General features: G+C 47.6%; 2 long non-coding RNA genes across 3 annotated transcripts; both read right to left on the bottom strand.

Annotated features, from left to right (window-relative positions):
• Positions 1-2,434: 2,434 nt before the first annotated feature.
• LOC140695123 (uncharacterized) lies at positions 2,435-13,391 on the bottom strand. Of its 2 annotated transcripts, none has more exons than XR_012070825.1 (3): positions 13,118-13,391; positions 5,693-5,852; positions 2,435-2,615 (listed from the first exon to the last, which is right to left on the bottom strand). It is a non-coding gene; the product is annotated as an uncharacterized lncRNA (long non-coding RNA). The 2 variants fall into 2 exon arrangements; XR_012070826.1 differs by lacking the exon at positions 2,435-2,615 and adding an exon at positions 5,145-5,288.
• Positions 13,392-13,395: 4 nt separating this feature from the next.
• LOC140695122 (uncharacterized) lies at positions 13,396-21,947 on the bottom strand. Its single transcript, XR_012070824.1, has 8 exons — positions 21,868-21,947; positions 21,374-21,533; positions 18,333-18,461; positions 17,857-17,989; positions 17,416-17,469; positions 16,945-17,141; positions 15,067-15,176; positions 13,396-13,670 (listed from the first exon to the last, which is right to left on the bottom strand). It is a non-coding gene; the product is annotated as an uncharacterized lncRNA (long non-coding RNA).
• Between the last annotated feature and the right edge of the window lie 768 nt (positions 21,948-22,715).

Raw genomic sequence — 22,715 nt, 5'->3', positions numbered from 1 at the left:
CACCAAGCCAGCCCTGGGCCCTTCTGGGGGAGTACCTGGAAGGCCCAGGAAAATGATTGTTAGAAAAAAGAAAGAGAAGAAGCATACAAGGCCCTGTCTCTACACCACCATACCATGAAGTTCCACCAAATTATCCAGTATTGGGTGCAGCCAAAATTTAGGTGGGCTAAAGAGGTTATAGAAACCTGGAAGTCTCAACCATAGTGGAAATTCCAACATTTACTGTTTTTTTCCAAGTTCAAGCATCAGTTCAGTGGGCGCTCCATACGAGGGACTACACGAGGCCTGGAGTTCTCCCAAATACAGATCTCTATTATCACGTGTGCAAACCACACACAGGCCCACCAGAAGAAAAACGCCCACACATAAGATGGAACTACTGAAACAGAAAAGAGCCAACCAGCATATATTGCTAGCAAAAACGGTGCTGCTAGAAATAGACTCATGGACATAGAAAGCAAACTGTTGTTAGCAGGCAGGAAAGGGAGGATTAACAGATACACATTAATAAATATAAAATAAATGACAAGGACCTACTATATAGCACAGGGTACTATTTTCAATTTCTTGTAATGAGTTGTACTAAAAACAATCTGAAAAACATTTATATACATATGCATAAGCTTATAACTGAATCTCTGCTGTACATCTGAAGCTAACATGGTAAATTTACAACACTTCAATAAAAAATAATTTTATATAATAAGTAAAAATAAAAGCAACGCCATAAAAAAAAAAGTAAAAGAACACGGTAATCCCCTTAGCTGTAGGTGGTGGAGAACTCTGCAAGCACCAAGTCCACTCGAATACTCCAGCACTGGCGGTCTCTCATTCTAACCATCAGAGAATCACTTGGCTTCTACGAGGTTACTTTTCTCTTCAGTGAAAGGCTACAGTTGCATCTAATGATGTATTGAATCTCATCATTCACAAACCCAAGATTTCCCATAGGCCTGGCTCTGGACAGATGAAAAGATAGGGTCCCAGATATATTCATGTGTAGAAGAAGTTTATGCCATAAAGACATTAATTCTTCCTGCTTTGATAGACAGATTCATTGCAATTCTGATTAGAATTCCTCCCAGATATTTCATGGAATGTAACAAGTTAATTTATGGTCAGGAACAGCCAAGAAACTTCTTTAGAACCACCACTGGGAAGGGGTGGATAGGTCATGCATTTCAACTGGTCTTTCTGATGTGATGAAAACGTTCTGGAATAATAATGGTTGCACAAATGTGAATATGCTAAAAGCTGCTGAATTGTAACATTCAAGTGGGTGGACTTCATGGTGTGTGAACAATATCACAATAAAGCTGTTATATGAAAAAATCCTTCTTGCCAATTATTTTTCCCTCTATACTACTAGTCTGTCCCACAATTTAAGTAAAACAAACAAACAAAAAAAAACAAAACAAACCAGATTTTGCCAGGAGCTCTTTAGGAGTGCAATGTCCCTGGGTCTCCAACGCCTCAGGTTGTGCTGTTCCTGTTAACACACAGTAGCTGGGCTGGACTAGTTAGGGACTATAAGTATCTTTTTAAGATCGACGGTCTCACGTTTCACCCTGGGAGAGTGAATGATGGAGGATGAGACAGCCTCATGCCTTCAGCTCATTTTTAACTGAACCAAGCCCTGCTTTCACCACTGTAATCCCTCTCAGTATAAAAACATGTGACATCAACAAGCACCGCCATCATAACACCTGAAAGTGTTCAAGGTACTTACCTGGGGCAGAAATCCTGATCAAGGAGACAGAAGCTCCCTCAGCACTGCCGCTCCCTTTTCCCGACTCCACCAGGAGAAGCTGGGAGTTACAGCCGCGGGCTCTCAGCCTGGGGAGCAGCGCCCACGCCGCTAATCTGGACCTCAGGGATCGGGAAAGGGAGAGGAAGGCAGCCCCGGGGTCGCGGGGCAGGGAGAGCGGGGTGGGGGACGCGGGCTGCAGCCCCGCTCGGAGGCCAGCCCCAGCCCCAGCCCAAGCCGCCCGCCCCGTCCGGGTGTGCAGACCCCGCCCGCCCGGGACACAGCCCGCCCAGTGGTGGGGACGGGTCGGCGGCCAAGGAGAGGAAGACCGGGAGGGGAGGACTCGCCGGCGGGAGAGGGGAAGCGGATGCCAGCCGCGGACTGAGGGGAGCCCGGCTGGGTCAAGAGGCGGCAGGGGCACACCTGGCCCTGGGCAGCTGTGGCCGGTGCGCCGGGGCAGGTGGCGCGGGCAGAGGGGTCTGGCCCGAGCAATCCAGCTGAACACACGCTGACTGGCGCCCTGGGGGGCTGTGACACGCCGACCGCCCTCCCGCAGCCGCCTCACCCCTTTCCCGATATCCCCTCACCTTGCACTTCCACAGCCAGAGGCCCCGGCCCCAGGCAGTAGCCAAAGGCCTACAGGGCGACAGAGCTGAGAAGCCATTGGGGCCGATACCCGGCTCGGAGCTGGAGCTTCCAACCCGCGGTCCAGCTGGCAGCAACTGCGCATGCGCAGGAGGGCCAGCGATCCGCTCTGGGTCCTGAGAGAGAAGGGGAGCCGAGGGAGGGAGAATAGGGGAGGAGGAGGGGAGGCGGGGAAAAGTGGAGGGAGACACATGGACAGGAGGAGCAGAGGGAAGGCAGTTATCTGGAATTGGGAGGGGAGTAACAGAGATGGGGAGAAAGCGTTTTACCTCTTGTGGCACCCCGAAGGAGGCAGCAGTCCTGCCTATACACCCTTCTCTTACCCGTCATTGCCCACAGCTCATATTTTACGTCCCTGGCCCAGCCCTCCAGCTAAGGTCTCTGCAGAAACCCTACGGGTATCATACCCGTTGCCCCCACAAGGAGCTAGGTTTACTGTTGCTCAGGGAACCAAGCACCCGCAGGTGTTGTTTCTCAGAACTACCTTGGGAAGAGTACATATTCCCCTTTTACACGCTGGGAAACAGGCAGGCACGATCTCTGCCTTAGCTCCACTGTCCCAAATGTTGGGCTGGCAGGGAGCGGGAGGTAAAATGTCAGAGCCCCAGAAGGAGCAGACTGCCTGAGTGTTGGTGTAGAGTCCCCATCCCTCCTGGGTAAACCACACCCCAACCTCGGGGAATAATCAAGGGCTCACCGTAGGCCCCTGTGTGTGGGAGAGCTGCCCTCAGTCCCAGTGTCCAACTTGCTAGGTAGGTAGAAGTGTTATTGAGTCCAAATTCATTCTCCTCAGTGCAGGACAGGCCAGTAAGTTGGGAGACCAAGTGTTGGGGCATGGAATAGCATGTTTCTGTAGACCTAGATGGCAAACTAATGTCCTGGAAAACCATCTCCCCAAGTCAGAATTCAGGCTGCTTTCCTATTTGCTTGGTTTTTGCAAACTTCTTGGTGTAGGAATTCCTTCTTGTTAGAATCCTTTGTTCTTGCAGCTATCTCCCTGGGTCAGATCCCTGTAAACCTCCAACAAAACAAACGTTATTTTCTATTCTGCAACGTGTTATCTTTATATGATTGGAAAAGTGTTAAATACCCTTAAAGGTCAGAGCCTTCAGAATAGGCTCTCCTGTATATTTTAGGCTCTAGGCAACATTGTTTTACAAGCAAGAAGAAGCCTAGGAGACAGAGCACAGGGTTAAAGTCAAAGGAACAGATCTAATATGGAGTCAGATTTCTTCTTTTCTATTACTGTGGCAGAAGCCACTTGAGGATTTAAATCCCTTAAAGTTAAAAATAAGTAAAACTTTAAAGGAATTTACATACATTGGTGGGAACTTGCATAGCATATCTGGAAAAGCACACAAAGGATTGTAAACATTGGCATCTCCAGGGAGGCGTGTAAGAACAGAGGATGAGGGAAAACTTCTTTCACTTGAGTATTTTTTGCTCTGTTTGAATTTTTTTAACCATATGCATATATTTCTTTTTCAGTTAAAATAAATGTGTAATGGAGCAAAGGAGTAACTAGCTCAGCAAATACAGCAGCCATAGACTCACTGAGTCATCATTTTCGATTTAAGCCAGGAAGCATTGATTGTCTCTCTCCTATGTGCCCAGTGCTGTTTTAAAACTCTTTTATATATTTTTTTAATAAAATAATAACATGCTATCCCTCACCCCTGCTCAGGGCTGGTGGGAAACCAACTGAGTTTTTATTGAGTTGTTTTCCAAGGAGTAGAGATGAGTTATAAACAGAACACAACTTCAGGGCAAAACAGGCGGACTGGTTTTCCAGCAGGCCAGATAGCGATGACGGGTTTTCAATAGAGGCGCACAGAGGCTGAGAGAGAAAGCCTCCAGGACCCTACAGAAAGCTGCCCACAGTGCCTTCTCCATGGCACTACTGAAATAGGAAAGAACAAATCTGACTCCATATTAGATCTGTTCCTTTGACTTTAAACATGTGCCCTGTTTCCTAGGCTTAGTCTTGCTGTTTCTGCACCTTTTGTGAAACAATGTTGCCTAGATCCTGAAATATACAGGAGACCCTATTCTCAAGGCTCTGACTTTGAAGGATATTATCACTTTTCCATTCGTATAAAGATAACAAGATACAGAATAGAAAATAACATTTGCTTGTTGGAGGTTTACACGGATCTGACCCAGGTGAAGAGCTGCAAGAACAAAGGATTCTAACAACAAAGAATTCATACACCAAGTTTGCAACAACCAAGCATTCCCGCTTCCCCTTTTTAATATAAGAAGAGCCTGAATTCTGACTTGGGATGATGGTTCTCCAGGACATTGGTCTACCATCTTCTCCGCTGGCTTTACAAATTAAAGCCGCTATTTCTTGCCCCAAATCCTTGTCTCCTGATGTGTTGGCCTATAATGCACGAGTAGAACAAGCGTGGACTCGGAAACACAAACATACATTGAAAGTACGCATTTGGTATATTAAATGACCTGCTTCCACTCGTATTCCTGAGGTTTTCTTCTCTTGACCACTCCTACTATATTTATGAAAAACCTGTCATGTGGACACATTTCCTTCTCTAGCCACTACCCTTCCATGTAAAAACTGATGCCAAGAAGGCAATGGAAGTTGCTAGAAGGTATTACCTGGCCGAAAAAGAGCAGAAGTGGGTTCTGGCTGATGTTCAGGAGCAGGCCGGGGCACCTGACAAGATGTCATAAGTACGGATAGACAGCTGGGCACCAAAGGAGAAGCTTCTAAACTTCCATGAGGGAATTGTTGGATAGGAAGGAACAGTCCCAGACTATAGCTCTGATCCCACCATGAGCTTCCTGGGCAAGGCTGGGCAAGTCATTTAAATTCTCTAGACCCGTGCTGTCCAACACGGGAGCCACCAGCCACATGCAGGATTATGATGTTATTCTGTAGCCAGACAGAATTATAAATAAACACTTTATTGCAAAGGGTCAGCAGGTATAATATTTAAAAACATTATTGGTTATCTTGCCCTAACAAGTTATTTTTGTATGTCTAGCTTTCTGTGGGTTGTAATGCCTGCAACTAATGTTTCCCTTACAGTGAGGTATTTTGAAATTATAAGTTACTGGACACAGTACACTCATATCACAGTTGAAAAAAAACTGATCTAAATAAGCAAGGTGATCTGACTTAGTAGTTATGAGCAGGGGCTCTGGGGCCAGCCTGCATAAGTATTAATTCTCACTCTCCCTCCAGGGAGTTCTGTGTGAATCTTGGACAAATTATTGTTGCTGTTGTTGTTGTTGTTGTCATTGTCATTGTTATTATTTGTGCCTCTTTTTCCTTACCTTTTAAATAGCGAGGAAAATGTAGACTCTATCCCCTACAGTGTTGGCAGGATTAAATGAGTAAACGTCTGTGCTGCCCACTTCCCTGGGTTTCAGCATTCTCCAGGCAATCAGTGCCAAACGCAGTGGCATTCTCCACTGTCTTCGTCAGTCTGGGATTCTGTAACAAATTACCGTGTGTCGGGTGGCTTAAACAACCAGCATATTCCTTATGGTTTGGAGGCTGAGGCTTTCAAGGTCAATGTATCTGGGAGAGGATTGCCAGCTCGAAGATGGCTGTCTTCCCACTATCTTCATGGCCCAGAGAGGAGAGAGAAGCAAGCACTTTGGGGCCCTGTATAAGAACACTAATACCATTCATGAGGGCAATACTCTCATGACCTCATTTTATCCTACTAATCACCTCCCAAAGGCCCCGCATCCTTATATCATCAACCTGGGAGATGAGGTTTCGACATATGGATTTTGAGGGGATGCATTCAGTCCACACATCGGCTAACTCTCCCAAACATGCAGTCATCAAACCTGTAGCTAATTTCAAAATAATGTTTATATCTCTCTGCCCATTTCCATTCCTACATCTACTAACACTGAAGCCCTGCTACATTTTATTTCTTATTTTCCTTGTAGAGGTTTAACTGATTCCTCTAACTCCAAGGATTCGCTCACTCCAGTCTGCTTGACAGCCCTGCCAGGTAGGACTTCCTTAAAACACCTTCCCACTTCACCTGGTTGTTTTTTAGGTGTAAATGTCAGAATTCTCTCCACACCCCATCCTAGACCTTTAATCCCTTACACTACCGCTCACTATGTTATTTTCCTATTACCACTGTAACAAATTCCATTAAGCTTAATAGCTTAAACCAGCACAGACTTATCAGCTTATGGCTGTGGATGTCAGAGATCCAACACAGTTCTCATTGGGATAAATTCAAGATACCAGCAGGGTTCCTTCCTTCTAGAGGGTCTAGAAGAGAATGTTTCCTTTTTTTTTCCAGTTTACAGAGGTCACCCACCTTCCTTAGCTTGTGCCCCTCAACTTCCTCCATTTTCATGGTCAGCAGCCTTTCTGAACATTGCTCCATCGCTACACCTCCCTCTGATTTTAAACTCAGCTGGGAAATATCCTCCATTTTAAGGACCCCTGTGATTACATTCAGCCCACCTGGACAATCCAGACTACTCACCCTATTGTCTCATCTCAGGATCCCCTTGTCCCATCCCACTCAGGCAGTATGTATGTGGCTGTGACATTCACCTTGTGTAACATTTCCTCATGAGCAATTTATGGTTCAAGGCACTTATAAGTGACTTTTTGTTTTTCTTCCTTATCCTTTCTACATTCAGTTTGTCTGGTGAAATTATATGAATCCTTTTTATTTGTGCCCCTGCACTAATCTATAATAATGTATCATGGGTTTAAAGGCTAACTAATAGACAATTTAGGAGACAGAAATCCTCTAAGATTTTTAATCCTAAAATATCTGTCATCCCTTTTGCCATGTACAGTAACATGTCACAGGTGGCTACCCTGTGGCCGGGGAGGGACATGATTCTGCCATCACACTCCCCTCATTCTTACCAATGTGCTGATCAACTAACCAAGGATCTATGCTCTCCAACTCACTCACTTCCTCCTCCTTTGCATTGACTATCCTGTTCCCACCGCTTCCTTCATTCACCACATCAGGATTTCATGACCACATTCTCCCCTAAATGAAATGGGTATCTTGCATCTAATGCCTGACAGCTGTTCTTATTGTACATGCACACACTGACCTACACATAATCCCGTCCATCTCTTTATTTTCCTAGAATCTTCCAGAAGAATCAGTTCCATGATGATAATGATGATACTGACAATGATGACAGGGGCCTCTCAAGGATTCTGATAAAGAGGGAATCGATAAAGGGAGGGAATCATTGCAAAATTGCCCCAGAAACAGGCTTAAAGGTAAATAACTCTTATAGTGTTTAATGAAATTGACTAATATTTAACTATTTTTAAGACTTTATATCACTGAATTTAAAATTTTAACGGGAATTTTCATTCACCACTAACCAAGATTCAACTCTGGGACCAAAATCTAAGGATTTCTGTCTTCTAAAAAATTGTCCACTAGCCTTTTAAACACGTGATCCTTTTAAAAAGTTTAGTGCTGGGCTGAAAATAAGCAGGATTCATATAATCTCACGAGACACAGTGAATGTGGAAAGACTAAGAAATAAAAATAAAAAGCCATTCATAACGTCTTGAACTTTACGTTGCTCACAGGGGAAAATGTTTGCCAATGTGTGTGTCACATCAACATGACGACTGAGTGGGATGGGGAAGCTGATCTTCCTCATCAGTCATTTCTGCTGATTTGTTAGATGCCAAAACAGTTTCCTCATTGAAATTGCTTCTAACAAGTATGGAAGAATTTAGGTTCTACCAAAAGCAGGCTGAACATTTTCCCCTGCTTTCAGGTCTCTGGACTGAATGTCCCCACAAGAAGGACATGATTATGTTTCATAGGGAAGTCTTCCTGAGAAGCAACAGGCTTTTCTAGGGCAGAACTGCAGGGCCCCCCATGGAGGGCTGGAGGAGGTCTAGAGGGGACACTGGAAAAATAGCAGGAGTGAATTCAGATACTGCTGCTCAGGTCGCCAAAGACAGCATTGCTATCTCTAAGGATATGACATTCTCCCAAATTTTCCATGAGTGAAGGAGCCTGTGAACACTAAGCAGGTTGTTAAGACACAGCAGCACATAATTTGCGTGACAACACAATTAGAGTATGATTTGATATTTGCAAAATAACTAGCCCATTGTTCTTTGAAACTGCAGCAGTAGCAATAGAAATAAAAAAGACTGAGCCGTCTTGGAGACAACAATCAATAAACAATTCTAAATCTGCAGAATTCCTTGACAATATTCAAGCAATGAGCTAGATGTGTGCTGCAGATACCTCTTACTGCAGGGCTCACTCCTGCAAAGCATAGAACTAGTTTCTCAGCACACAGAGGGAACCAAGTCAAGATTCCTAATCTTTTGAGATTTACTAAATGGCTGGAAAGATCAGACAAGTACATACAGGCAAATATGATTAAATGGAATCAAATAATATCAAATGTGATTTGAGCACAGACGAAAGAGAAATTCCTTTCACCTGGGATCTAGAGAGACTTCTTCAGAAAATGTGGCTCTGGAGACGGCCAAAGACATGGGTGGAATTTTGGCAGAACAGGATGTAAGGAATTTAAAAACTTATTCTATAATTCATATAAAAATTCAAAGGATCCCAAAAATCCAAAACAACTTTGAACAAGAAAAACAATGTTGGAAGACTTGCACTATCTGATTTTCAAACTTTTTTTTTATAAAGCTACAGTAATCAGAAATTATGGTGTTGGTGTAAAACAGGAAAATAGAATAATGGAACACAATAGAATGTTCAGAACTAAACCAAGACTTATACAGACAATTGATTCTCAAAAAGGATGCTGTGGAGAAAGGATCTTTTCAGCATGTAGTGCTGGAACAATTAGATAGTGATACGCAAAAAAAAAAAATGAACTTTGATTCACACCTCACAAAATATACAAAATTTACCTCAAAATGGATCATAGATCTTAATAGGAAATCTAAAACTATAAAACAGCTAGGAGAACAAGCATAGGCTTAAGCTTTATGGCCTTGGGTTTGGCAAATTTTTCTTTGCTATGACACCAAAAGTATCATCTATTTTAAAAAGAAACTGATAGAGTGAACTTTATGAACATGAAGACTCTTCAATGCTCTTCTAAACACTGCTAAGCAAATGAAAAGACAAGCCATAGACAGAAGCTATTTGCAGATCATATATCTGATAATGGTCTCTCTTTGTATCTGATCCAGAATAAAGAGGTCTCAAAATTCAATAATAATTCAAACACCTGAATGAATGAGGCCAGAAAACACACTTCAGTAAAGATATCCAGATGGATAATAAGCATATGAAAAGATGCTGATTAAAGGTGTCATTAGTCATTAGAGAAATGCTTTTAAAAACCACAGTGAGATACTAGTTCACATACATACTAGAATGAATACAGTTAGAAAGACTGACCTTACAAGGTGCTGGCAAGGAAGTAGAGCAACCAGAACTGATACACACCACGAGGAATTTACAATAGTACAACCATTTTGGAAAAGTCTTTAACAGATTCTTTTAAAAAGGTAAACACCTGTGTACCATATAATCCAGACATTCCTCATCTGGTGCTTTAGAAAGGAAAAGCATATGTCCATACAAAGACTTGTAACCAAACATTCACTGCTATTTTATTTATAATAGCACAAGTTGTAAATAACCCATGCATCCATCAAGAAGTAAATGCAGAAAGAAATGATGGTCTATACAAACACTGCTCACAATAAACTCTTCAGTAAAAACTCAGCACTAAACAATACTCTACTATAAGACAAACAAGCTATTAATACAGCAACACAGATGATTCTCAAAATAATTACACTGAATGAAAGAAGTCAGACAACATAGAGTAGATACTGCATGAATCCATTCATATAAGGATCTTGAAAATGCAAACCACTATGTTGTGATAGAAAGCAGATCAATGGTTCCCAGGGGAAGAGACGGGGAGGGAGGGAGGGACAACAAAAGTCAGGAGAGAAGCTTTGTGGGTGATGGGTATGTTCACTGTCTTGAGTGTGGTCATGGTTCCTTGGGGATATACTTACGTCAAAACGTATTAAGCTGTACACTTTAAACGTGTGAAAATTATTTTGCCAAGTATACCTCAAAGCTGTTTTAAGAAAAAAGGCACTTTAGTCCTGATCCACCTCAGCGCCTGATTGGAGTGACATGATCAGTCCCTCACACTGTCTGCCTAACGGGAAGGTAGAAAAGCTCTCACGGAAGATAACATGGATTTTTCATTTGCAATGTCTGCCATGTAATAAAGAATTTCTAGACATGCAACATGTCCAGACTATATGACAGATAACATGAGAATAAGGAGCATTAGACAAAGGATGCAAACCCCAGGTGATGTAGGCATCAGAGTTACCAATAAAGGCTATAAAATACTTTTAATATATTCAAGAAAATAAGGAAATGATGGGACAATAGATAACAGGGTAGAGACTTTCACCAGAGAAATATACTGGAATGTATTTTTAGGAAAAGTCAAACTGATACTCTAGAACTGAAGCTTTCAGCTCTGGAAACAGGTAAACAGAGCTAATTAGGATCCCTTATAAGTAAAACTTTCAGTAATTCTGGGTAAAATATAACAACAAAGTAACACAGAGCTAACTATGGAGAGAGAAGTTCCCTGATGACAATACAAAGAGGACACTTAAAGCCCAGAGTGGTCATCTTGTGAGCTGATGCCACCGCACCCTGGAGGGAAGGGGTTTTCATCTGCACATAAATAGGGATACAATGTCCATGTAAGAAAAAGGGTCCATACCAGATGTAGAAGACTCTTCCTCTATATCTATATAGTCAGAGACAGAGATGTAAAGTGGCAGCAGAGGTCACAGTGACACAGGGCCCTGGGCCAAGGAGTGTGAGCACCTCTGCAAGCTGGGAAAGGTAGGATGACGAATCCCTCCCAAGAGCCTCGGTGTGGAACTTAGCCTTGGCCACTCGTTGGTTGTAGCCCACTGACATTGACTTTGCACTACTGCACCCTAGAACAGTGAGAAGATGAATGTGTATTGCTTTAAGCCACTGAGTCTGTGGTCCTTTGTTACAACAGCAATAGGAAAGGAACTCAGGAACCAATATGAACTTGAACCACAGGCTGCCTGCTGTGCTGGCAGGAAGTCCTTTGTCTCTGATCCTGGGGGAGTGTCCTGTCCTCTGGCAGCATCCACAAACTACCTCATGCTAACTTGGCAGTTTGCAGAGGGTTAAATCTTATCCCCGCACAGTTCTTGATATTTAGTTAATAAAAATGATGGTGTCATCATGGGTATTTTTCCATCTTTTAAATACCCTTCAGTCTTCTAATAAAGCTACTTCTAATTAAGAGACCATGTAAATAGTTTTCAATCTTCATAATAAATAACTGTGGTTTTATCTGGTTACTTAAATTATGAATAATAATGTTCACATTTGTAAAAGTTATTAAAATCAACATTGTTTAATGAAAATATCATTTCTTTTCGCATGAACATGTATTAACTACAAGAAATGTTCCATGCTTTCTTCTACGATTTACTGTTAGAGCCTTAAAGAATAATATTTTCCTCAAAAGATATTACGGCAAAGGGATTTCTTTTGGTGGAACTGTTCCGGCATCAAATCTGGTGCATGTCTCAGGCCACTGGCAACATAGAGATGATAGAAATTAGGAGGCATTATAAACACAGAATCATTTTTAAAGGAATTAAAAAAACTGGATGTGTGTAAACAAAGAATCAGAGAATATTCTGGTGAAATAAATGTATTTTTCAGCTTAAGCAAGACATGGGGTGAATAAATCTGAAATGAAAAAACCACCCAGAGATTAGCAGCGAGTCATGCACGCAGTGTGAATGATCAAAACCAAGTTGTTTCCAAACCAGTGTGCAGGCTTGATGCCTTCATGAATCAAATCTGTGTGGCACCAGGCCACCTCGAATACATGTTGATGAGGTATTTATAAGCCCTTCACCATCCCAAATCAAAGCCCACGCACGAGCCACAAGACCATCACCTACACATTTGGAAAACACACAACATGGTGAATAGCACTTTTCTTGTTCAGTAGCCGGTGGCAGCGAACTGTCAGCAGACAGAGATACAGGGACACAGAGGCACCTCCCCTCACTCAGCTGATAAACTTCCGTGCATCCCTGGGGACAGGATTGTCATAAAATGCACCATGGATTGATTCTCCTCCTAGGAAAGGAACCGTAGTGCTGTCATTAGGTTTGAGCAGGGGTGGGTGGAGGATCTCAGAAGAGTTGTTTCAGCACACCAATAGAATTCTTGGCCACCGTGACCACGAAAGACAAGTCCCCTGCCATCCCGGTAGGCACTTGGGCTCCTGACCAAAGCTGGGCTCAGTAAAGGGTTGAGTAGAAGGCACAGACCTGAGGGATGCCCCAGCAATAGGCAGGAGGTAGGGCCTGGTTTATACTGCTCTGGGTGTATCCCAGACTCATCCGAATACGAAATCAGAAATTTGCAAAACAGCAGAGCTGGGGTGGATCATCTACTCCAGACTCCTCACCTTACAGTTAAAAGGGTGGCAACCCTGACAGGCAAAGCAACGTGCTAAAGGCAGAGCGTGGAAGTGGCAGTGCCAGATGAAACGCAGCGTGCAACCCCCGTTCAAGGCCGCTGACTCTGACGACGGGGCCAAGGTTTCCAATGAGGAGAATAAGACAGTGTAAATACTTTGTTCCCCCTAAAACCCCAAATGTTTTTTAAAGGCACAAAAACTCACCTTAACTAGATCTCTTCTGAGGGGGCTCTCTTCTGCTTCTTCGTCTTTCTGTCTCCATTTCCCTCTCTCAGACACAAACACATTCAGTTTTGTGAAAGGGGACTTCCTTCCATACAAAGACAGACTTCACATCTTCAGAAAGATACCTGAGAAAGCACGTTTCTCAATTCAAGTCTTTGTGTGAGTTCTGGGCAACTGGCTTATTTTCTAGAACAATCGGTAGTTACAAAATCAGGAAATCATCTTCCACAAAGGCAGAGTTCTGGTCCGTGTTGATAAAGTTGGGGATGTCACATTTCATGAGTCAGTTCGGCTCCTCCTCTGGACACCTGCTGCATCTGATGGCTTCCTGGAGCCGAATAACACTGTAAAGGGCTATGGTAGGGATACCAGCTTTGGCCTTGTCCAAGTGGTCCACTTCATTGATGTAGCAGTGAAAGAGGGACCTAGATTCGTCATTGCACTGCCAGAGAACACCTTGGGCAGCAGCGGTCTTCCAAAGTCTGACACAAAGCTGTTGAGTCTAAATCTCTTCTCGGGAGACTCTGCATTGCTACAAAGAAAACCAAAATAAAATATCGTTCACAGTGTAGCTCGGTGACCTGAAGAATCATAGTTTTTGCCATCTACTGAGAGTAAATCCCTGCACAGAGCATGCTGACATACACTGGAATTGAAAGACATCACTTCTGAACACATACAATTAAACCCAAGGCAAAAGTCTAAAGTGAGGGCCCATGGACCATCCTAAAAAGACATCGTTCCCTGAGAATCCTCAATATTGGTGCCTCGCACACCAGTGTTTCTCCGTGGGACACTCAGATCTCTTCATCAGGATTCGTTAAAGTGCTTCTTAAAATGCAGAATCCTGGGGTGCACACCCTCAGAGTCTCCAGAGGTAGCGACTGGTAGTCTGTATTTTCATAGCCACCAGGATAACTAAACATGCTCAGGTTTAGCACCGCAGTCTACATCGGGTCACCTGAGCATCGACAATTCTGTCTCACGGGATGGGGGGTGCCATGTGTGTCAGGGTGCTGTCCTACCCATGTGTCTCCCCTGATTCTCAGAACTGACAGTGCTGCCCCATTGGGCACGAAATACCACCGTTTCACAATGCATACGCAGGGCGCCCGACTGAAAAACAATCAGTGATAGGAGAGGGGACAAAACTCAGCTTCCTGTTACCTTGTTTCACTTACTGTGGGACGAGTGATCAATTCAAGGGTAATAAATCAGTGAATGAGTGAATAACATGACTCGCGTTAGTCCCACGAGTGCCTGGAAGAGCAAGCCTGGGCACATTGAGAACCATAACAGCCCATCTACTTAAATGTCATCCTCCACAGATCTATGTAAAGGTTACTTCCACCCAGGCAGTGACTCCAGAAGGGCAAGAATCATGTATGAACACACTCTCAAATCCAGAACAGAACCTGACAACAATTAGGCTCTGGAGTCTGTGTTTAGCGAGTGTGGAATCTCAGTGATTCCAGCTCTTACACCTTGCCTTCCCATCCCACCACACACGATATGGCCCTTATGTCCAGTTCTCCCGGGGCTGGGGCCACGGAACCCATTTATAGGACTGGAAGAATCTGATCATTTAAACCATCCCCCAGATTATCATCAAGAGTCACCTGCATTTCAGGGATCAGTAATCCCAGAAGCTTTGCAGTTCAGGCAGCTGAGGGATTTTTATATCAGCTCTGTCTTCTACTGTGACTGCCTGGGTGACATCAGACAAGGAATTCTGAAAAGCCTGAACTTTTCCTTTCAGGAATAATCTAATTAACAAATCTCGTTGACCACTCAACAAATGTGATGTGAAGATCAATGATTTTACACAGGAGTACAACATTCACTAGGTCGTGGATTTAGAATCAGAGGAAAATCATTTTAGAAAGATTGACAGAATGTAGCTTTAATGCGAATTTAAGTATTCTTACCTTTCAGTAAATCATCTTCCCCTACTTATCACTTCACCCAAGTTTAAAAGATGTCTGAGAACAGGGATGAGTGTGCCAGCAATCTGAGACCCAATAACCTAAAATGTCACCTAGGAAAAAGAGGGGAGTAACACATTTTTAAAAAGCATGGCGAGGATGGCGGGGCCATCCCCAACCCCAGACTAAGAAGCTCTGAGTAATAGCTTTCCTGCCTGCCTGGGGCATCAGCTGATGTGAAAATCCACCCAGAAACCTCACTGTCCAGCAGCTCTTCCATAACACAGGCTACACTTTCTCAGAATTAAGAATTGCGTCCAGTAACCACTTCGCTGAAGAATAAAGACAAAGGAGAACAAGAGAGTTCTGCCCCTCCCAAGGGAGAGCCCAGACCTCGGGCTGCATGCACTGCGCCCACCTCCCTGGAGAAGAATAAACTGGAGAAGGGCGTTCTGCGAAACTGGGGCAGCAAAGGTTGAGATGGGAACAAATTGACCAGCTGGCCAGGGACAGCCCCCTCCGTCGCTGCCTTGGCGGCTGCCTCAGCCCTCTCAGCCCATCCTGCCCACCTCCGGTGGCTAAGCTGTCAGAGAAATTGCTTTGCGATCTGGAGCAACAGAGGCTGCCCTCAGGCCAATCTGCGGAAAAGATGGGAGCTAAACCCCCAGCTCCCGAGCGGCAGGCTCCATACCCCCGCCAACACCCCGACGCCCCCGCACCCTACCGCAACCCCGGGGAAATATGACCCGAAGAAGTGTGACCTGGGAACGAGGGGCAGCAGAGGCCGCCCCCACGTCAGGCCTGCAGAGAGATTGGAGCTTATCCTCCAGCTCTCCAGGGGCAGCCCCTGTCCTCTCCACCTCCTGATCTCACCGCGCCCACCTTCCAGGAGCAGTCAGACCAGGTGTGGGGTGTCAGGCGAATCTTGCGCCAGAGAGGACGTCCCCAGGCCAGGTCAGGGGAGAGGAGAAGAAGTGGCCCCATTAGGCGGGGCAGCCGGCCGTCGCAACTGCCTCTGCCCCTCGACCACATCGGGCCCGTCTCCCAGGAGCAAGCTGACCTGGAGACGGGCATCCGGCTTCTTGGGCAGCAGAGGACGCCCCCAGGATTGGTCACGGGGAAGAGGAGAGCAAATTGACAGGCTCCGCGCTGCAGGTCTTCTACCCCCGCCATCGCCACCCCCGCACCTTAAAGGCACCGCCCAGGGCGCCCCTCCCCCAGCAGGCTGAGTGGGACAGGTGCGTCTGGTGACCTGGGGCAGGAGAGGCCACTCCCACACCAGGCCATCGGGGAGACGGGAGCCAATCCACCAGCTCCCCAAGGCAGCCCCTACCCCCGCAGCAGCCACCACTCTTGCCCATGACCTCACAGTGGCCTCCTCTAGGGAGCAGGCTGACCTGGAGATGGACGTCCGACGAACTTGGGACAACAGGGACCGCCCCCAGGGCAAACCATGGGGGGAAGTGGGAGCAAATGGACAAGTTCCATGGGAAAACCTGCCGCTGCTGCCACCACCCCCAAAGTACCAAGTCCAACTCCCGGGGTCAGGCCGACTAGGATACACGCGTCTCATAACACAGGGCAACAGCGACCGCCCCCAGGACAAGACGCGGGGAAGATGGGAGCAAATGGTCCGCTCCCCCGCTGCAGGCCCCCGACCACCGCCACCCCTGCACCCTGACTACCCTGCCTCCCGCCCCCAGCAGGCAAAGTGGGACAGGGGTGTCCCGGGACCTGGAGCAGCAGAGGCCGCCTTCAGGCCACGCGGTGCAGACATGGAGCTAATCCACAGTCTCCTCCGGGGCAGCCTCCCTATGCCTGCAGCCACCACCTTACCAGCCCCCTGACCGCACCGCACCCATCTCCCAGGAGCAAGCTCACCTGGAGTCGGACCTGAGGCAAATCTCCGGCGGCAGACGTCGCCCCCAAGCCAGGCCGTGGGGGAGAGAAGAAATGGAGCAACTCCCTGGAACACATCCCCTGCCCCTGCCGCCTCCGCCGCCGCCTCCCAGGAGCAAGCTCATCTGGAGACCCGCGTCCCGCCTCTAGGGCAGCAGAAGCCGCCCCTGGCTCCGCCTCTGGGGAGAGCGGAGCGAATTGATCGGCTCCCCCGCGGCAGCCTCCCTCCCCCCGTGGGTCCCGCACCTTAACGGCCCCGCCCCCACTCCGCACTCAGCAAGCTGAGTGGGACAGGAGTGTCCGGCGACCTGGGGAAGAAGAGGCCGCTCCCAGGCCCAGCAGCCGGGACAAGGCAGCTATTCCACCCGTTCACCAGGGGTAGACCCGCTCCGCCCCTCTGCCGCTGCCACTGCCTTCTGACCTAACCGCCCCACTTACCAGGAGCAAGCTTACCTGGAGTGCAACATCTGGCGAATCTCCGGCGGCCAAGCCCCACCCCAGGCCAGGCTGCAGGGAAGAGAAGAAATCGATCGGCTTGCCCGGGCAGCCTCCCAACCGCCACCGCCGCCGCCGCAGCCCAAAAGCATTGCAATAGCCTACCGGGGTCAGGCTGACTGCAAGGATGTGCACTTGCCTTCTTATCCTGGCCAGGTCCCTGAGCACCTCCCTGCATCCCTACACTCCCTGCACCTCTGCACCCCTGCTACTCTCTGCAATTCTGCATCCCTCCACCCCCACATCCCCTGAAATGCCTGCGCCCTCCACAGCCCCTGCACCCCTGTCACCAGTTACACTTTTGCACTGCTTACACTCCTGCACCCCTGCATGTCCCACACACCACCTCTTGGGCCTTTGGCAGAGTCTCTGCTGTTAGACCAATGCACAGTGACTCACTCTTTGCCAGTATATGATGCATCAGTGGACGTCAGGGGTTGCCTGCAGGAAGGTACATGTTCCCGGTCACTAGCCTGGGCCACTAGGGTGATCTCTGTGAGGTCACCCAGGACGGGTTCAGAGATGCTGTTCTCTGGGAAGAGAGGAGTTGAAACCGGTCTTGAGGGCAGAGCTGTGCTCACCAGGCCGTCCACGCTTCATGTTTTACACAGGGCTTCGGAGAAGTGAAATGGATCCGGCCAAGTAATACCGGCCTGCTGTGAGCCCACCTCAGTCCTGGGCTCTGAGTCAGACCGACTGGCTCCCTCAATCAGGGCCCAGTTTGGGCACCTGAATGGTCCCTTTGAGGCATCCCAACAGTTCTCAGGATGAAGTCTGGCTGCTTCCACCCCATGGCCCTCCCTCCTACTGTGCTGGCCTCAGGAAGGTTCCTTATATGGGGAAGAAGGCAGCCCACACCCTACCCCACCCCTCACCTTTCTCTAACCCAGGCTGGTGCTCTCTCTGCCCCTCAGAGTCTGGGAAGCCATCCCTCTTCAGTTATGTCCCTTCTGAGATGGACTTGCTTCCACTCAATTCTAGGCGAGGATGCACCATGGAATGCACTGGGTAAGAGAACCAAAATAAATAATTTCTTCTGTGAGGTTGTCTGTTTATCTACTGGGGCTGGGCTGTGTGTAGTTTGCTACAGCTATTGGTGTGAGAGGCTAAAACAGCCTGTGTGTCCTTGTTTTCATCTCCCCGCTGTCTTTGGGTTTTCCCTAGACACTCCTGAGACATTTACTTCTGTTAGTATTATTCCTGTTATTACACACGGGCCCTACTGACATGGAGGTAAGGTGTTGGGGGAGCGGGACAGAGCAGGGCATCTGCAGTCCTGTGATTAGTTCTCATTGAGCCTGTGCCCTGAGCTGTGACCTCCACAAGTGTGTCTCTTTCCCCCCACCCCAATTTGGGTGACACAGAAGGGATTTCCCTTCTCCCAGGTTGGTTAGGCTCTGGTAAAATAATTTCTCATTAAAAAAACAAACAAAAAACAACTTCCCCCAATGAAACAGAATGTTCTGGGTGTATTTCAATACAGTTATTTTCTCCTCTCCAGGCAGGAAGCATGAGGAGTTATCCTCTGACCTTCATTCTGAGAACAGGACATGGTCCTGGATGTAAAATACATGAAAAAGAGCATGGGGCCCCTCTGACTGGCCCCCTGGACTTGTCACACTCTGATTTCCCCACACTGAGCCTCCTGCTGGCCTCAGGGACCTGTTAAATCTGCCTGCCCCCAGGGTTCTTACAAAAGCAGGTTCTGCCTTGGGAGCTGTGACTCTCCAAGCCTGCCCGCTGTTCCCTTTGCAACCTCTCTGAGTTGGGAGCAGCTTTCCCTCTCAGTCTTCTGGGATCTAAGAAGAGCAGTGGGTTTGCAGCTCCCTCAGATCTGGTGTTATTTTCAGGACAGGAGGAAGAACTTCTGAGCTCCACACGAGCTGGACCAGAGGCTGGAATCCTCCCTTCCTCTGCCACCGTGCAATCAGTGGCTGTGGTTCTAGCCGAGTTTCTGAAGATGTGGACTTAAACACACATATCCCAGCCCCCACAGGAGCACACAGTCCCATAAATCCCCCTAGTTTCCACTGGTAACTATGGAGCGGATGGGGACCCGGGTTTCGGGACCACAGAGGCCTGACTGCACGACTTGCTCCATGGCCTATTTACGTGGTTGCTCTGGGCCTTGTCTGAAGTGGCTTGCTTACCACACCTGGTACGTGGGAAACACAAAATAAGTACTAGAACCTTCACTTTTTCTCCCTCCAGGGCCTTCAAACGTAGAAAGTAATAAGTGAACTCAGACAGCCTAGTCACCACAATGAGGTCCGTCCAGCCTGGCTCTCCTGAGTGATGGGCACTGACTTGCACCTTAACTCGGAACAGTAGGAGAACTGCCTTCCTCTAACTGGGCCTCTCCCCACACCAGGCACGCCCGCAGCTCAGACGGGGCCAGCTCCCCAACTGAGGTGTGTGCTGGTGGCTTCAGTGTGACCTGGCCCTGCCGGGACATGAACCTGCAGTGAGTGAGGTGGAGGGTCGGGTGGAGGGGGGTCCCTTCTGGGGTGGCAGGGGGCCCGGTAGCACCCCTCCCAGCCTGGTGCCTGGGGCTCCCTAACACCTCCTACAGCTCCTGGGTTGGCTCCGGTCCTGGCCACTCCACACACCCTCCCAGTATCTTTTCATTATGTCCCTTTTCTGCTTTTATCAGCGAGAAGTGGCTTCTGTTGCTTGTTCAGTGAAACAGTACATCGGGAAACCAGACTACTTCTAACATCAGTAAAATACCAACCTCGGTCAGCTCGCCGGGCAGACCGTGCAGCACAAAGGCCTGAACAGGGTTGTGCGAACGGCTTACGTGAAGGGTCCTCAGCATCTGTCTTCAGAGATACAGAAGCTGATGGTTCAGGTAAAACCTCAGGGTGGGATTGAGGAATCCAAAGCTGGTTGGTTTCAAAGGCTAACTGGTCAGACCAGACCCCTGAGCTGTGGTCAGAAGCCTGGCTCAACGTCACGCAGACTCAGCGCCCTAAGTGCCGGGTGGGGCTGGTGCTGTTCCCTTTGCAGGCTCTCGTTGGGGATTCACTGTAGCCCCTTAAATACAGCAGAAATTCCAGCCCCATTAGCCCCCACCCTGAGTGTTCCATGACACAAATCCCGGGAGTGTTTAATTTTCATCTTTGTTTAGGAGGATGAAGGTGGTTCAAGAGAAGACATAAATTCACACTTAGTGACACAAGGTCACAGCCAGTACTTCCTCCACGGAGAGCTATGTGCTCCCACAGTGGTGGCTGGGGGCTGGGCAGAGACCCTCTGCTGGTCCCAGAGGGACTCGCTCATCTGGCCACAACTCATGGGTTGGACAGAAGATCCAGAGGGTGACAGAGCATCTTTCCTGGGAATTTGGAACTGACACATAGAAATCAAGTTCACTCATCTGGAGTTTGGCGGAGGGGAGGGGCGGTGGTTGGAAATCAAATGAAACCAGAGCATGAGAGAAACTTAGAAGTGAAAGAGCGAGAGACAGAGAGACTGAGCTTGTGAGAGCAAATAGTCAGAAAGAAGGCAAACAATCAGGGGACAGAAGAATTCCAGCTCCTGACTGTGTAGTCTGTCCCAGCCCATCAATGACCCCGCGAGATGTTTAATAACATTCCAGTTTTGCAGATTAGGAAACAGGCTGAAAGAGGTGGGGGCTGGGTTTGGGTGCACAGTTAATTCAATTGCCACTGGACCCCACACTTCCCATTGCCTGAAGGCACCCTAATCCTCACTGGGACCCCTGTGGTCCCCTGACAGCCCAGCACCCTGATCAAAGGGACCCTGCGGGAGTGGGAACCCCTCTTGAGTGTGGAGAGTTCCCTGCCCCGAGATGCCATGCATCAGCAAGCTCCCGCTCACCCCAGGTTAACATCAGCCCAGCTGTACAGTCTCCCAACCCGCTTCCCTCCCTGCCAGGCACCCCCAACCTTACCACCGAGTGTACTGCAGGAATTCAGGCACAGGGATGCCCAAATCAACACGAGCCCACCGGCTATAGAAACAGCAGACTCCCAGCCCCACCTGGGTTGTGAGGGGACAGAAGGTGTCCTCAACTTTCATGTGTCTAAAACAATCTTCTTCAGCTGGAGGTTCTAGAGAAAAATAAAAGGTCCAAAACATAGTTCGGTGAGGAATTCCTCCAAGGACCTGACTCCAGTGTCTACAACCATGTGTACCTACCCCCGGAATTGGGATGAAGGTGGATTATTGATCAGCACAACCCCTGGTGGCCCAGCTCCTTGGCTTGGCTGCCCAGAGGGGGCTGGGGGAATGGGTAAGGCCAGGGCACTCAGGAAAAGCACAGAGGACCTGACCTCTCCCTTCTGCACTCGTAAACCCTTCCCCAAATCTCAAGGCATTGGACAGAGATCCGCCACAATAATGAGATGCTCCCATCTCTTCACTCACTCCTGTCGGTTCACTTACATGCTGAGCATCCACTGGGTCCCAGGACAAGACACATAGAATGGCTGATGGGACAGTCTTGGTCCTTCCCCCTGGAACCTGTTCAATCAGATCAAAGAATGATCACTCATAAAGAGTTTCTCAAAATTATACAGAGACCAAAGACCAAATGCAGAGTGAACCAAATTTAAAATTATATATGAAGATCCCCCAGTCTCCCCGCCTAAGGTTAACAGCATAAAGCAAAAAGTTCTTGCCTTTAATCAGCAGGGAAGTTGTCACCCCCTCTCAGGTGGAAAGGAGAGTTATTCTTTGAGCACGTCACAGAAGTGCTCCATCGGATTGGACCAGGGCATCTACATTCATTCAGCAAATGTGTATAAGCTCCTACTACATACGGGAATCTCCTAACTAGACCGTTCCCAAGGCTCTCGGGCTTTATCAGTCAACAAAATAGACATGACTCCCCATCACTGGGGGCTCAGAATTTTAGCAGAGGAAACAGGCAGCATGTTGGGGTAGCAAGAGTTTGGAAAAATTTTTAAAAAAGAGTGATATGAGCAAACTCGGGTGATGGCGGTGGGGTGGGAGGCAGGCAGGAGAGAATAAGGCAATCCTGGCAGATCTCACGGAGTAATGAACTTGAAGCAGAATAGATCCGGAGGAAGAAGGAAGAGCCGGAGCCAGAGGCCCCCAGAGTGAGGGGGAGAGTGTGGGCAGAGAGGCAGAGCACGCCGGGTCCTGAGGCCTTTGTGACGACTTTGGCTCCTAATGACATGGTGACCCGTTTAGTGAGTTTTGAGGGGAGGGGTGATGTAGTCCAACTTATGCTTTTGTGTTTGTGTTTTTTGGGGGGAAGTAATTTATTT

Source organism: Vicugna pacos, unplaced genomic scaffold (assembly GCF_048564905.1).
Source record: "Vicugna pacos unplaced genomic scaffold, VicPac4 scaffold_146, whole genome shotgun sequence".
Lineage (NCBI taxonomy): Eukaryota > Metazoa > Chordata > Mammalia > Artiodactyla > Camelidae > Vicugna > Vicugna pacos.
This window is presented reverse-complemented; position numbering and strand designations above follow the sequence as displayed.